This window comes from Rhinoderma darwinii, unplaced genomic scaffold (assembly GCF_050947455.1).
Source record: "Rhinoderma darwinii isolate aRhiDar2 unplaced genomic scaffold, aRhiDar2.hap1 Scaffold_572, whole genome shotgun sequence".
Classification (NCBI taxonomy): domain Eukaryota; kingdom Metazoa; phylum Chordata; class Amphibia; order Anura; family Rhinodermatidae; genus Rhinoderma; species Rhinoderma darwinii.
The window spans coordinates 77,559-92,647 of NW_027464125.1; the positions used below are offsets into that span (position 1 = coordinate 77,559).

At 44.9% G+C, this 15,089-nt stretch overlaps 7 non-coding genes across 7 annotated transcripts; all 7 read left to right on the forward strand.

Moving 5' to 3' along the window:
* Window positions 1-5,096: 5,096 nt before the first annotated feature.
* On the forward strand, window positions 5,097-5,287 carry LOC142724082 (U2 spliceosomal RNA). The gene has a single exon (XR_012875931.1). It is a non-coding gene; the product is annotated as a U2 spliceosomal RNA (small nuclear RNA).
* Window positions 5,288-6,583: 1,296 nt separating this feature from the next.
* LOC142724083 (U2 spliceosomal RNA) lies at window positions 6,584-6,774 on the forward strand. Its single transcript, XR_012875932.1, has one exon. It is a non-coding gene; the product is annotated as a U2 spliceosomal RNA (small nuclear RNA).
* Window positions 6,775-8,046: 1,272 nt separating this feature from the next.
* LOC142724084 (U2 spliceosomal RNA) lies at window positions 8,047-8,237 on the forward strand. Its single transcript, XR_012875933.1, has one exon. It is a non-coding gene; the product is annotated as a U2 spliceosomal RNA (small nuclear RNA).
* Window positions 8,238-9,533: 1,296 nt separating this feature from the next.
* Window positions 9,534-9,724, forward strand: LOC142724086 (U2 spliceosomal RNA). Its single transcript, XR_012875934.1, has one exon. It is a non-coding gene; the product is annotated as a U2 spliceosomal RNA (small nuclear RNA).
* A 1,288-nt stretch (window positions 9,725-11,012) lies between these two features.
* LOC142724087 (U2 spliceosomal RNA) lies at window positions 11,013-11,203 on the forward strand. Its single transcript, XR_012875935.1, has one exon. It is a non-coding gene; the product is annotated as a U2 spliceosomal RNA (small nuclear RNA).
* Window positions 11,204-12,499: 1,296 nt separating this feature from the next.
* LOC142724089 (U2 spliceosomal RNA) lies at window positions 12,500-12,690 on the forward strand. The gene has a single exon (XR_012875937.1). It is a non-coding gene; the product is annotated as a U2 spliceosomal RNA (small nuclear RNA).
* A 1,284-nt stretch (window positions 12,691-13,974) lies between these two features.
* LOC142724134 (U2 spliceosomal RNA) lies at window positions 13,975-14,165 on the forward strand. Its single transcript, XR_012875978.1, has one exon. It is a non-coding gene; the product is annotated as a U2 spliceosomal RNA (small nuclear RNA).
* Window positions 14,166-15,089: the final 924 nt, after the last annotated feature.

The window sequence follows — 15,089 nt, forward strand, 5'->3', positions numbered from 1 at the left end:
GCTTGAACAGCCCTCACAAAAGAGCGTTTATGTGGAAAGAAGCTCTGTCATTGAAAGGGGATATACTCTGTGCGCAAGAGACCCATATAATAGAACAGGATGCTCACAGAATAAAACATCCTCAATTCCCCAACATCATCCTTTCACACTACAATAAAAAACAGAGAGGGGTATTACTGGCAATAAGAAATACAGTGGCTTTTAACCCATTAGCGTCCTTTTCAGATCCAGGAGGGAGATACATTATTCAGATAGGAGAGTTCAATAATGTGCTATTTACAATTGTGGTGGCATATGTCCCAAATACACACCAAATTCGATTCATTAACAAATTATTTACAAAAATTAATAAGGTTAGAAGAGGAGAACTGGTAGTTTGTGGAGACTTTAACACTATCCATGATCCCACAGTGGATTCCACGAGTGACCATAAAACCCATTACCAATCCTTAGCAAATGTTCTACTTAGGGAAAATATATACGACATCTGGCGTATTCAACATGACACAGAAAGGGACTATACCTTTTATTCCCCAGTACATAAGTCATACTCTCGTATAGATCTATTTCTAGTGGGCCGCTCCTTGATACAAAATGTGGAAAAATCCTCTATTGAATTGATTAAATGGTCAGATCATGCGGCTATTACTATGAATATTAGAGATGTTCATAGCACAACATCTCACTTTTTATGGAGAAACAACACATATTTGATGTCTAACCCTAAATATAAGGAGGAATTAGGTAAAGGGATAGAGGAATATTTTAAGCTGAACAAGAATTCTGTTAGTGACCCTTTTATTATATGGAACGCGCATAAAGCGTTCATGAGAGGCCTTTTTATTAAGTGGGGTCATAGAGCAAAAAAGGAAAGGGAGAGACAATTTGACGAAACGACAACACAATTGCGCCAAGTAGAAACCCAGAATAAGGTGAAGGTTTCCCAGTCCAATAATGAAAAGATAAGGAATCTCAGGATTAAATTAAAGGATTGCTTAATGTACAAGTATGAAAAAAACCTGCAATCCATTAAGGCACAGTACTACTCTCAAGATAATAAAGCTAGTAAGCTTCTGGCACATAGATTAAAGGCTAGAGCGGTGAAAAGTAAAATACCATTTCTAAAAGACCTAATAGGTAGAACTAAAAAATACTCACCTGAAGACATAGCGCAGGAATTTAAAAAATACTATGAATCCCTATATAATCTACAGTCTCACTCAGCAAATCCACAACCAACCCAACAAGTAGTCAAGGATTTTTTGACTAACTTACATCTCCCACGTCTATCACCCCAGCAATTAGAAGATCTCAATCTTCCTTTATCAGAAATAGAGATTTCCAAAATAATTAGGGCTCTTCCGCTCCATAAGGCCCCTGGACCTGATGGCTTATCTGGAGCCTATTATAAAACCTTTGAAGAAGTTCTCCTCCCCCATCTGTTTGAAATCTTGAAACACGCAATTTTAATAGGTTCTTTTCCGAAAGAAACGTTGAGTGCAGTGATAGTGACACTTCCGAAACCAGGGAAAACACCAGATACACCACAAAACTTTAGGCCCATTTCACTTCTTAATTCTGACTTAAAAATCTATGCTAAAGTATTAGCAAACCGCTTATCAGATGTAATCCCACTTTTGGTCAACAGGGACCAGGTTGGTTTTGTCAAGGGTAGGCAGGCCACGGAAAATACCAGGAGGGTTCTTAATATATTAGACTATGTAAACAGGAAAGGAACCAAAGCAGTTATGGTGACTCTAGACGCAGAAAAAGCTTTTGACAGGGTAAATTGGTCATTTGTCTTTGCAGTGTTAGAAGAAATGGGATTTGAAGGTTCTATTACAAATGCAATCAAAGCTTTATATACAGTCCCGTCGGCAAGAGTTTTCGTCAATGGTGCCTTATCTAAAGATTTTGAAATAACAAACGGGACAAGACAAGGATGTCCATTGTCACCTTTGATTTTTGTCCTCTCTATAGAGCCTCTGGCTCAAGCTCTTAGACAGAAGCAGGAGATTTCAGGAATAAACATAGGAGGGCGTGAGCATTGTATATCCTTGTATGCAGATGACATAATATTAACCCTAGAAAAACCAAAAACCTCAATGGCAGCAGCATTCCAGATCATACAGGAATTTGGACATATAGCGTTTTACAAAATTAACATGGGGAAATCCCAAGCTATATCTTTGAACTGCTCACCAGCAGAAAGCGAATTTTTGAAAAAAGAATTCCAGTTGGATTGGCAACAATCTCACATAAAATATCTGGGGATAAATATCACTCCCAAAATATCGCAGTTATATCAAGCCAACTATCATAGTATGTTATCCCAAATGGAATTAGAACTGAAACAACTAGCAATAAATGAAGTCTCATGGATAGGACGCATAGCAGCCTTTAAAATGCTAGTACTTCCAAAATTACTTTACCTGTTCCGGACACTATCGATTAAAATGCCCTTTTCCTTTTTTAATAAAACAAATAAATTGTTAAACGCATATATTTGGCAGAAGAGGAAACCGCGAATAGCAGCTAAGATTTTGAATAAAGGGAAAAAATGTGGGGGCTTGAGTTTACCAAATATTCAGCATTATTATCTAGCAACCCAGATATCCCAATTGAAAGACTGGTGGGTGGGAGACACCTCCAAACATTGGGTACATATTGAATCATCAGTATCCCCCATAACCAATTTAAAAGCTCTTCTGTTAGGAGAGCTACATTCCAAGGCGCATCACTCTCACTTGCCATATTTTCTTGCTACCTCCTTACAAAATTGGAATAAATTCCACACACTTAGCGTTACTTCTACATTTTCTATACTCCCAATTGCACCGATAGAAGTACTAGAGCTCCTTATACCTGACCTGAACCTACGGTCTTGGAAGGAAAGGGGTATTACACAGATGTCATCTTTGATGGAGGATAACCAATTGGTACAATTTAATTTCTTACATATCCAATTCAATATCCCAAATACTGAATTTTATAAATTCCTGAGAATCAGACATCTCATGCAAACAGAGTGTCCGTTCGAGGTTACAGCCAATGCGGACATTTTCAGAATGTGGTCTCAAACCGGAAGGCTTCTTAAAGGACTGAGGCCTATATATGATCTTTTAGGAGCTAAAAATATGTTTGAAAAGTCTACATCCTACCTTGCTTGGGAGAGAGAACTAGGGAAGGTACATTCGGAGCAGGAATGGACTAGTGCACTTACTTTCATAGCAAAACATTTGAAATGTACTCTTCATTATGAATCAGGGATGAAAACGATACTCAGGTGGTATTACACGCCAGATAAACTTCAACGCATATATCCAGAGGCCTCACATTACTGTTGGAGGAATTGTGGAAGTAGAGGCACCTTGATACATATTTTATGGACTTGTCCATTAATCCAAAGCATATGGAGGAACTCATTTCAACTACTGTCAGACATAGTAGGGATTACACTAATTCCATCCCCTTCATTAGCACTAGTTTTTTTAAACATTGAAGACATTCCGAGAGAATTTAGAATAATAGCCGCCCACATATTCATCGCGACCAAAGTAGCAATAACCAGGTACTGGAAAAGTATAACAACTCCCTCAATGACAGAAATTATCGCACACGTTAATAGCACATGCTCACATGAAAAGATGATGGCATACAAGAATCATTCAATACCTAAATATGAGTCAGACTGGGATCCATGGTTAAAGAGTGTCCACAACATTATTTCTTAGAAAGGACAGGAAAATTTTTAAATAAGAAATGCAAATTAGGAGAGAAGAGAATAGAGAAATAAAGAGTATAATTTGCTAGGCCCCAAAAGAAAAGATGAGATAAGATAGTACTAAATACGGAAAGGAATATTGTACATCTCATAGGTAATGGGTTATCTCAAATGTAAGGTTTAACTGCAAAGTTATAGTGTTTTCGCCTAATGGAAGGTAACTTGATGATATGTCGGTATAATATAGTATAATATAAAATATTAGCAAGAAGATGCAAGTTTTACATACCTTATGCATTGAATAACAAATGTTTGTTAAATATGTGGTGAAAAATTTCAATAAAAATTTATTGAGTTAAAAAAAAAAAGAGCTGCACCTGAGCCAGCCACTGATTGATTGATTGATTGATTGATTGATTGATTGATTGATTGATGCAGCACAACAGTCAAATAGTGGAGTGGAGTAGGGGAACAGCAAACAGCCAATAAAGCAGCCCGCCCGCTCGCCTGCCCGCCACAATGGACCTACCTGTGTACACTAGATGGATGTGATGGAATGTACTGTCGTCCCTACATTTCAAGAAGAAGTAAGAATTGCAGTTGCAACAAAGCCTTGCTTGCCTACAAAGAGAGCAGCAATTTGGATTTGTTACTATGTTACCTAGAAGAATAACAAACTGTGCAAGGATGGAGGTTGTAGGAGCAAGGAGAAGTTGTCTGTAAAGTTGGTGGATGCCTATTTTCCATTTTGCAGTCCCTTGTCTCCCTCTTGTGGCCTCCTGGAGGCAACTAGCTGTGCAAAAAAAAGACAGCCTGGCGGCCGGCTGTTGCAGTGTTGCCCTCTCAGGCAACACTGAGTGACTGACTGAGCCTCACCGTCTTATATAAAGTTCAGACGGAACTTTGCACGTGTCATAGTGGAGCCCTCAGGATTCCAGAGCCAGCTTTCTGACATCATAATGGGGCCTCAGAGATAAAAGCCTGGGCCCAGGCAGTGTTGGTCAGTGCTGCTCAGCAGGCAGCACTGGACTGGACTGGATTACAGCTGATACAAGGTGTGAAGGAACAAGGGGTGGCTGTGGGCATGCACTTGCTGCCGCTGCCAGTGTTTATCTGCATGGCAGCAGGGCATTTGGGCGTTGCCAGGAAGGCGTTTTTATGTAGATTCCTCCTCTTTCAGCACTGCATTGTGGTGCAAGCAAAAGAAGCAAATCCTGTCTGGCTTCCTCTCCGGCCTTTATTCACCTCCCGTGTAGCTGTGAGTGTGTGAGCCTGCAGGGCCCCATGGAATTGCCTAGAAGTAGGCTGAATCGCTGCAAGGGCTGAACAGCAGTATCGGGCAGGCTCGGGCAACGCGCGGCCCGTTCGGGTTATCGCTTCTCGGCCTTTTGGCTAAGATCAAGTGTAGTATCTGTTCTTATCAGTTTAATATCTGATACGTCCCCTATCTGGGGACCATATATTAAATGGATTTTTAGAACAGGGAGATGGAAATAGAGCTTGCTCTGTCCACTCCACGCATTGACCTGGTATTGCAGTATTTCCAGGACCGGTGCACCCTTTCCTTATGTGTTGACTAAAAGCAGATTCCAAAAGTGTTTTTTGTCTTTGCTATTGTTTCTGTCTTTCTGAAGGGATCTCCCCTTTTAATCCCATTATTTCAACACCTGTTGGACAATGCATGAGTGATAATGAGCTCATTGATTAAATGCAATTAATGAATAGATTGCCACCTCTTGTTGTGTGTCGTCTGTGTTTCTGTGTTTCCGGCATTTCACATTGGAACACCTCATTCACCTTCCTTGTCTTCTCTCCGCCCTCCCTTTTAGGTAAGTTAAAGAGCTGCACCTGAGCCAGCCACTGATTGATTGATTGATTGATTGATTGATTGATTGATTGATTGATTGATTGATTGATTGATGCAGCACAACAGTCAAATAGTGGAGTGGAGTAGGGGAACAGCAAACAGCCAATAAAGCAGCCCGCCCGCTCGCCTGCCCGCCACAATGGACCTACCTGTGTACACTAGATGGATGTGATGGAATGTACTGTCGTCCCTACATTTCAAGAAGAAGTAAGAATTGCAGTTGCAACAAAGCCTTGCTTGCCTACAAAGAGAGCAGCAATTTGGATTTGTTACTATGTTACCTAGAAGAATAACAAACTGTGCAAGGATGGAGGTTGTAGGAGCAAGGAGAAGTTGTCTGTAAAGTTGGTGGATGCCTATTTTCCATTTTGCAGTCCCTTGTCTCCCTCTTGTGGCCTCCTGGAGGCAACTAGCTGTGCAAAAAAAAGACAGCCTGGCGGCCGGCTGTTGCAGTGTTGCCCTCTCAGGCAACACTGAGTGACTGACTGAGCCTCACCGTCTTATATAAAGTTCAGACGGAACTTTGCACGTGTCATAGTGGAGCCCTCAGGATTCCAGAGCCAGCTTTCTGACATCATAATGGGGCCTCAGAGATAAAAGCCTGGGCCCAGGCAGTGTTGGTCAGTGCTGCTCAGCAGGCAGCACTGGACTGGACTGGATTACAGCTGATACAAGGTGTGAAGGAACAAGGGGTGGCTGTGGGCATGCACTTGCTGCCGCTGCCAGTGTTTATCTGCATGGCAGCAGGGCATTTGGGCGTTGCCAGGAAGGCGTTTTTATGTAGATTCCTCCTCTTTCAGCACTGCATTGTGGTGCAAGCAAAAGAAGCAAATCCTGTCTGGCTTCCTCTCCGGCCTTTATTCACCTCCCGTGTAGCTGTGAGTGTGTGAGCCTGCAGGGCCCCATGGAATTGCCTAGAAGTAGGCTGAATCGCTGCAAGGGCTGAACAGCAGTATCGGGCAGGCTCGGGCAACGCGCGGCCCGTTCGGGTTATCGCTTCTCGGCCTTTTGGCTAAGATCAAGTGTAGTATCTGTTCTTATCAGTTTAATATCTGATACGTCCCCTATCTGGGGACCATATATTAAATGGATTTTTAGAACAGGGAGATGGAAATAGAGCTTGCTCTGTCCACTCCACGCATTGACCTGGTATTGCAGTATTTCCAGGACCGGTGCACCCTTTCCTTATGTGTTGACTAAAAGCAGATTCCAAAAGTGTTTTTTGTCTTTGCTATTGTTTCTGTCTTTCTGAAGGGATCTCCCCTTTTAATCCCATTATTTCAACACCTGTTGGACAATGCATGAGTGATAATGAGCTCATTGATTAAATGCAATTAATGAATAGATTGCCACCTCTTGTTGTGTGTCGTCTGTGTTTCTGTGTTTCCGGCATTTCACATTGGAACACCTCATTCACCTTCCTTGTCTTCTCTCCGCCCTCCCTTTTAGGTAAGTTAAAGAGCTGCACCTGAGCCAGCCACTGATTGATTGATTGATTGATTGATTGATTGATTGATGCAGCACAACAGTCAAATAGTGGAGTGGAGTAGGGGAACAGCAAACAGCCAATAAAGCAGCCCGCCCGCTCGCCTGCCCGCCACAATGGACCTACCTGTGTACACTAGATGGATGTGATGGAATGTACTGTCGTCCCTACATTTCAAGAAGAAGTAAGAATTGCAGTTGCAACAAAGCCTTGCTTGCCTACAAAGAGAGCAGCAATTTGGATTTGTTACTATGTTACCTAGAAGAATAACAAACTGTGCAAGGATGGAGGTTGTAGGAGCAAGGAGAAGTTGTCTGTAAAGTTGGTGGATGCCTATTTTCCATTTTGCAGTCCCTTGTCTCCCTCTTGTGGCCTCCTGGAGGCAACTAGCTGTGCAAAAAAAAGACAGCCTGGCGGCCGGCTGTTGCAGTGTTGCCCTCTCAGGCAACACTGAGTGACTGACTGAGCCTCACCGTCTTATATAAAGTTCAGACGGAACTTTGCACGTGTCATAGTGGAGCCCTCAGGATTCCAGAGCCAGCTTTCTGACATCATAATGGGGCCTCAGAGATAAAAGCCTGGGCCCAGGCAGTGTTGGTCAGTGCTGCTCAGCAGGCAGCACTGGACTGGACTGGATTACAGCTGATACAAGGTGTGAAGGAACAAGGGGTGGCTGTGGGCATGCACTTGCTGCCGCTGCCAGTGTTTATCTGCATGGCAGCAGGGCATTTGGGCGTTGCCAGGAAGGCGTTTTTATGTAGATTCCTCCTCTTTCAGCACTGCATTGTGGTGCAAGCAAAAGAAGCAAATCCTGTCTGGCTTCCTCTCCGGCCTTTATTCACCTCCCGTGTAGCTGTGAGTGTGTGAGCCTGCAGGGCCCCATGGAATTGCCTAGAAGTAGGCTGAATCGCTGCAAGGGCTGAACAGCAGTATCGGGCAGGCTCGGGCAACGCGCGGCCCGTTCGGGTTATCGCTTCTCGGCCTTTTGGCTAAGATCAAGTGTAGTATCTGTTCTTATCAGTTTAATATCTGATACGTCCCCTATCTGGGGACCATATATTAAATGGATTTTTAGAACAGGGAGATGGAAATAGAGCTTGCTCTGTCCACTCCACGCATTGACCTGGTATTGCAGTATTTCCAGGACCGGTGCACCCTTTCCTTATGTGTTGACTAAAAGCAGATTCCAAAAGTGTTTTTTGTCTTTGCTATTGTTTCTGTCTTTCTGAAGGGATCTCCCCTTTTAATCCCATTATTTCAACACCTGTTGGACAATGCATGAGTGATAATGAGCTCATTGATTAAATGCAATTAATGAATAGATTGCCACCTCTTGTTGTGTGTCGTCTGTGTTTCTGTGTTTCCGGCATTTCACATTGGAACACCTCATTCACCTTCCTTGTCTTCTCTCCGCCCTCCCTTTTAGGTAAGTTAAAGAGCTGCACCTGAGCCAGCCACTGATTGATTGATTGATTGATTGATTGATTGATTGATTGATTGATTGATTGATTGATTGATGCAGCACAACAGTCAAATAGTGGAGTGGAGTAGGGGAACAGCAAACAGCCAATAAAGCAGCCCGCCCGCTCGCCTGCCCGCCACAATGGACCTACCTGTGTACACTAGATGGATGTGATGGAATGTACTGTCGTCCCTACATTTCAAGAAGAAGTAAGAATTGCAGTTGCAACAAAGCCTTGCTTGCCTACAAAGAGAGCAGCAATTTGGATTTGTTACTATGTTACCTAGAAGAATAACAAACTGTGCAAGGATGGAGGTTGTAGGAGCAAGGAGAAGTTGTCTGTAAAGTTGGTGGATGCCTATTTTCCATTTTGCAGTCCCTTGTCTCCCTCTTGTGGCCTCCTGGAGGCAACTAGCTGTGCAAAAAAAAGACAGCCTGGCGGCCGGCTGTTGCAGTGTTGCCCTCTCAGGCAACACTGAGTGACTGACTGAGCCTCACCGTCTTATATAAAGTTCAGACGGAACTTTGCACGTGTCATAGTGGAGCCCTCAGGATTCCAGAGCCAGCTTTCTGACATCATAATGGGGCCTCAGAGATAAAAGCCTGGGCCCAGGCAGTGTTGGTCAGTGCTGCTCAGCAGGCAGCACTGGACTGGACTGGATTACAGCTGATACAAGGTGTGAAGGAACAAGGGGTGGCTGTGGGCATGCACTTGCTGCCGCTGCCAGTGTTTATCTGCATGGCAGCAGGGCATTTGGGCGTTGCCAGGAAGGCGTTTTTATGTAGATTCCTCCTCTTTCAGCACTGCATTGTGGTGCAAGCAAAAGAAGCAAATCCTGTCTGGCTTCCTCTCCGGCCTTTATTCACCTCCCGTGTAGCTGTGAGTGTGTGAGCCTGCAGGGCCCCATGGAATTGCCTAGAAGTAGGCTGAATCGCTGCAAGGGCTGAACAGCAGTATCGGGCAGGCTCGGGCAACGCGCGGCCCGTTCGGGTTATCGCTTCTCGGCCTTTTGGCTAAGATCAAGTGTAGTATCTGTTCTTATCAGTTTAATATCTGATACGTCCCCTATCTGGGGACCATATATTAAATGGATTTTTAGAACAGGGAGATGGAAATAGAGCTTGCTCTGTCCACTCCACGCATTGACCTGGTATTGCAGTATTTCCAGGACCGGTGCACCCTTTCCTTATGTGTTGACTAAAAGCAGATTCCAAAAGTGTTTTTTGTCTTTGCTATTGTTTCTGTCTTTCTGAAGGGATCTCCCCTTTTAATCCCATTATTTCAACACCTGTTGGACAATGCATGAGTGATAATGAGCTCATTGATTAAATGCAATTAATGAATAGATTGCCACCTCTTGTTGTGTGTCGTCTGTGTTTCTGTGTTTCCGGCATTTCACATTGGAACACCTCATTCACCTTCCTTGTCTTCTCTCCGCCCTCCCTTTTAGGTAAGTTAAAGAGCTGCACCTGAGCCAGCCACTGATTGATTGATTGATTGATTGATTGATTGATTGATTGATTGATTGATTGATGCAGCACAACAGTCAAATAGTGGAGTGGAGTAGGGGAACAGCAAACAGCCAATAAAGCAGCCCGCCCGCTCGCCTGCCCGCCACAATGGACCTACCTGTGTACACTAGATGGATGTGATGGAATGTACTGTCGTCCCTACATTTCAAGAAGAAGTAAGAATTGCAGTTGCAACAAAGCCTTGCTTGCCTACAAAGAGAGCAGCAATTTGGATTTGTTACTATGTTACCTAGAAGAATAACAAACTGTGCAAGGATGGAGGTTGTAGGAGCAAGGAGAAGTTGTCTGTAAAGTTGGTGGATGCCTATTTTCCATTTTGCAGTCCCTTGTCTCCCTCTTGTGGCCTCCTGGAGGCAACTAGCTGTGCAAAAAAAAGACAGCCTGGCGGCCGGCTGTTGCAGTGTTGCCCTCTCAGGCAACACTGAGTGACTGACTGAGCCTCACCGTCTTATATAAAGTTCAGACGGAACTTTGCACGTGTCATAGTGGAGCCCTCAGGATTCCAGAGCCAGCTTTCTGACATCATAATGGGGCCTCAGAGATAAAAGCCTGGGCCCAGGCAGTGTTGGTCAGTGCTGCTCAGCAGGCAGCACTGGACTGGACTGGATTACAGCTGATACAAGGTGTGAAGGAACAAGGGGTGGCTGTGGGCATGCACTTGCTGCCGCTGCCAGTGTTTATCTGCATGGCAGCAGGGCATTTGGGCGTTGCCAGGAAGGCGTTTTTATGTAGATTCCTCCTCTTTCAGCACTGCATTGTGGTGCAAGCAAAAGAAGCAAATCCTGTCTGGCTTCCTCTCCGGCCTTTATTCACCTCCCGTGTAGCTGTGAGTGTGTGAGCCTGCAGGGCCCCATGGAATTGCCTAGAAGTAGGCTGAATCGCTGCAAGGGCTGAACAGCAGTATCGGGCAGGCTCGGGCAACGCGCGGCCCGTTCGGGTTATCGCTTCTCGGCCTTTTGGCTAAGATCAAGTGTAGTATCTGTTCTTATCAGTTTAATATCTGATACGTCCCCTATCTGGGGACCATATATTAAATGGATTTTTAGAACAGGGAGATGGAAATAGAGCTTGCTCTGTCCACTCCACGCATTGACCTGGTATTGCAGTATTTCCAGGACCGGTGCACCCTTTCCTTATGTGTTGACTAAAAGCAGATTCCAAAAGTGTTTTTTGTCTTTGCTATTGTTTCTGTCTTTCTGAAGGGATCTCCCCTTTTAATCCCATTATTTCAACACCTGTTGGACAATGCATGAGTGATAATGAGCTCATTGATTAAATGCAATTAATGAATAGATTGCCACCTCTTGTTGTGTGTCGTCTGTGTTTCTGTGTTTCCGGCATTTCACATTGGAACACCTCATTCACCTTCCTTGTCTTCTCTCCGCCCTCCCTTTTAGGTAAGTTAAAGAGCTGCACCTGAGCCAGCCACTGATTGATTGATTGATTGATTGATTGATTGATTGATTGATTGATTGATTGATTGATTGATGCAGCACAACAGTCAAATAGTGGAGTGGAGTAGGGGAACAGCAAACAGCCAATAAAGCAGCCCGCCCGCTCGCCTGCCCGCCACAATGGACCTACCTGTGTACACTAGATGGATGTGATGGAATGTACTGTCGTCCCTACATTTCAAGAAGAAGTAAGAATTGCAGTTGCAACAAAGCCTTGCTTGCCTACAAAGAGAGCAGCAATTTGGATTTGTTACTATGTTACCTAGAAGAATAACAAACTGTGCAAGGATGGAGGTTGTAGGAGCAAGGAGAAGTTGTCTGTAAAGTTGGTGGATGCCTATTTTCCATTTTGCAGTCCCTTGTCTCCCTCTTGTGGCCTCCTGGAGGCAACTAGCTGTGCAAAAAAAAGACAGCCTGGCGGCCGGCTGTTGCAGTGTTGCCCTCTCAGGCAACACTGAGTGACTGACTGAGCCTCACCGTCTTATATAAAGTTCAGACGGAACTTTGCACGTGTCATAGTGGAGCCCTCAGGATTCCAGAGCCAGCTTTCTGACATCATAATGGGGCCTCAGAGATAAAAGCCTGGGCCCAGGCAGTGTTGGTCAGTGCTGCTCAGCAGGCAGCACTGGACTGGACTGGATTACAGCTGATACAAGGTGTGAAGGAACAAGGGGTGGCTGTGGGCATGCACTTGCTGCCGCTGCCAGTGTTTATCTGCATGGCAGCAGGGCATTTGGGCGTTGCCAGGAAGGCGTTTTTATGTAGATTCCTCCTCTTTCAGCACTGCATTGTGGTGCAAGCAAAAGAAGCAAATCCTGTCTGGCTTCCTCTCCGGCCTTTATTCACCTCCCGTGTAGCTGTGAGTGTGTGAGCCTGCAGGGCCCCATGGAATTGCCTAGAAGTAGGCTGAATCGCTGCAAGGGCTGAACAGCAGTATCGGGCAGGCTCGGGCAACGCGCGGCCCGTTCGGGTTATCGCTTCTCGGCCTTTTGGCTAAGATCAAGTGTAGTATCTGTTCTTATCAGTTTAATATCTGATACGTCCCCTATCTGGGGACCATATATTAAATGGATTTTTAGAACAGGGAGATGGAAATAGAGCTTGCTCTGTCCACTCCACGCATTGACCTGGTATTGCAGTATTTCCAGGACCGGTGCACCCTTTCCTTATGTGTTGACTAAAAGCAGATTCCAAAAGTGTTTTTTGTCTTTGCTATTGTTTCTGTCTTTCTGAAGGGATCTCCCCTTTTAATCCCATTATTTCAACACCTGTTGGACAATGCATGAGTGATAATGAGCTCATTGATTAAATGCAATTAATGAATAGATTGCCACCTCTTGTTGTGTGTCGTCTGTGTTTCTGTGTTTCCGGCATTTCACATTGGAACACCTCATTCACCTTCCTTGTCTTCTCTCCGCCCTCCCTTTTAGGTAAGTTAAAGAGCTGCACCTGAGCCAGCCACTGATTGATTGATTGATTGATTGATTGATTGATTGATTGATTGATTGATGCAGCACAACAGTCAAATAGTGGAGTGGAGTAGGGGAACAGCAAACAGCCAATAAAGCAGCCCGCCCGCTCGCCTGCCCGCCACAATGGACCTACCTGTGTACACTAGATGGATGTGATGGAATGTACTGTCGTCCCTACATTTCAAGAAGAAGTAAGAATTGCAGTTGCAACAAAGCCTTGCTTGCCTACAAAGAGAGCAGCAATTTGGATTTGTTACTATGTTACCTAGAAGAATAACAAACTGTGCAAGGATGGAGGTTGTAGGAGCAAGGAGAAGTTGTCTGTAAAGTTGGTGGATGCCTATTTTCCATTTTGCAGTCCCTTGTCTCCCTCTTGTGGCCTCCTGGAGGCAACTAGCTGTGCAAAAAAAAGACAGCCTGGCGGCCGGCTGTTGCAGTGTTGCCCTCTCAGGCAACACTGAGTGACTGACTGAGCCTCACCGTCTTATATAAAGTTCAGACGGAACTTTGCACGTGTCATAGTGGAGCCCTCAGGATTCCAGAGCCAGCTTTCTGACATCATAATGGGGCCTCAGAGATAAAAGCCTGGGCCCAGGCAGTGTTGGTCAGTGCTGCTCAGCAGGCAGCACTGGACTGGACTGGATTACAGCTGATACAAGGTGTGAAGGAACAAGGGGTGGCTGTGGGCATGCACTTGCTGCCGCTGCCAGTGTTTATCTGCATGGCAGCAGGGCATTTGGGCGTTGCCAGGAAGGCGTTTTTATGTAGATTCCTCCTCTTTCAGCACTGCATTGTGGTGCAAGCAAAAGAAGCAAATCCTGTCTGGCTTCCTCTCCGGCCTTTATTCACCTCCCGTGTAGCTGTGAGTGTGTGAGCCTGCAGGGCCCCATGGAATTGCCTAGAAGTAGGCTGAATCGCTGCAAGGGCTGAACAGCAGTATCGGGCAGGCTCGGGCAACGCGCGGCCCGTTCGGGTTATCGCTTCTCGGCCTTTTGGCTAAGATCAAGTGTAGTATCTGTTCTTATCAGTTTAATATCTGATACGTCCCCTATCTGGGGACCATATATTAAATGGATTTTTAGAACAGGGAGATGGAAATAGAGCTTGCTCTGTCCACTCCACGCATTGACCTGGTATTTCAGTATTTCCAGGACCGGTGCACCCTTTCCTTATGTGTTGACTAAAAGCAGATTCCAAAAGTGTTTTTTGTCTTTGCTATTGTTTCTGTCTTTCTGAAGGGATCTCCCCTTTTAATCCCATTATTTCAACACCTGTTGGACAATGCATGAGTGATAATGAGCTCATTGATTAAATGCAATTAATGAATAGATTGCCACCTCTTGTTGTGTGTCGTCTGTGTTTCTGTGTTTCCGGCATTTCACATTGGAACACCTCATTCACCTTCCTTGTCTTCTCTCCGCCCTCCCTTTTAGGTAAGTTAAAGAGCTGCACCTGAGCCAGCCACTGATTGATTGATTGATTGATTGATTGATTGATTGATTGATTGATTGATTGATGCAGCACAACAGTCAAATAGTGGAGTGGAGTAGGGGAACAGCAAACAGCCAATAAAGCAGCCCGCCCGCTCGCCTGCCCGCCACAATGGACCTACCTGTGTACACTAGATGGATGTGATGGAATGTACTGTCGTCCCTACATTTCAAGAAGAAGTAAGAATTGCAGTTGCAACAAAGCCTTGCTTGCCTACAAAGAGAGCAGCAATTTGGATTTGTTACTATGTTACCTAGAAGAATAACAAACTGTGCAAGGATGGAGGTTGTAGGAGCAAGGAGAAGTTGTCTGTAAAGTTGGTGGATGCCTATTTTCCATTTTGCAGTCCCTTGTCTCCCTCTTGTGGCCTCCTGGAGGCAACTAGCTGTGCAAAAAAAAGACAGCCTGGCGGCCGGCTGTTGCAGTGTTGCCCTCTCAGGCAACACTGAGTGACTGACTGAGCCTCACCGTCTTATATAAAGTTCAGACGGAACTTTGCACGTGTCATAGTGGAGCCCTCAGGATTCCAGAGCCAGCTTTCTGACATCATAATGGGGCCTCAGAGATAAAAGCCTGGGCCCAGGCAGTGTTGGTCAGTGC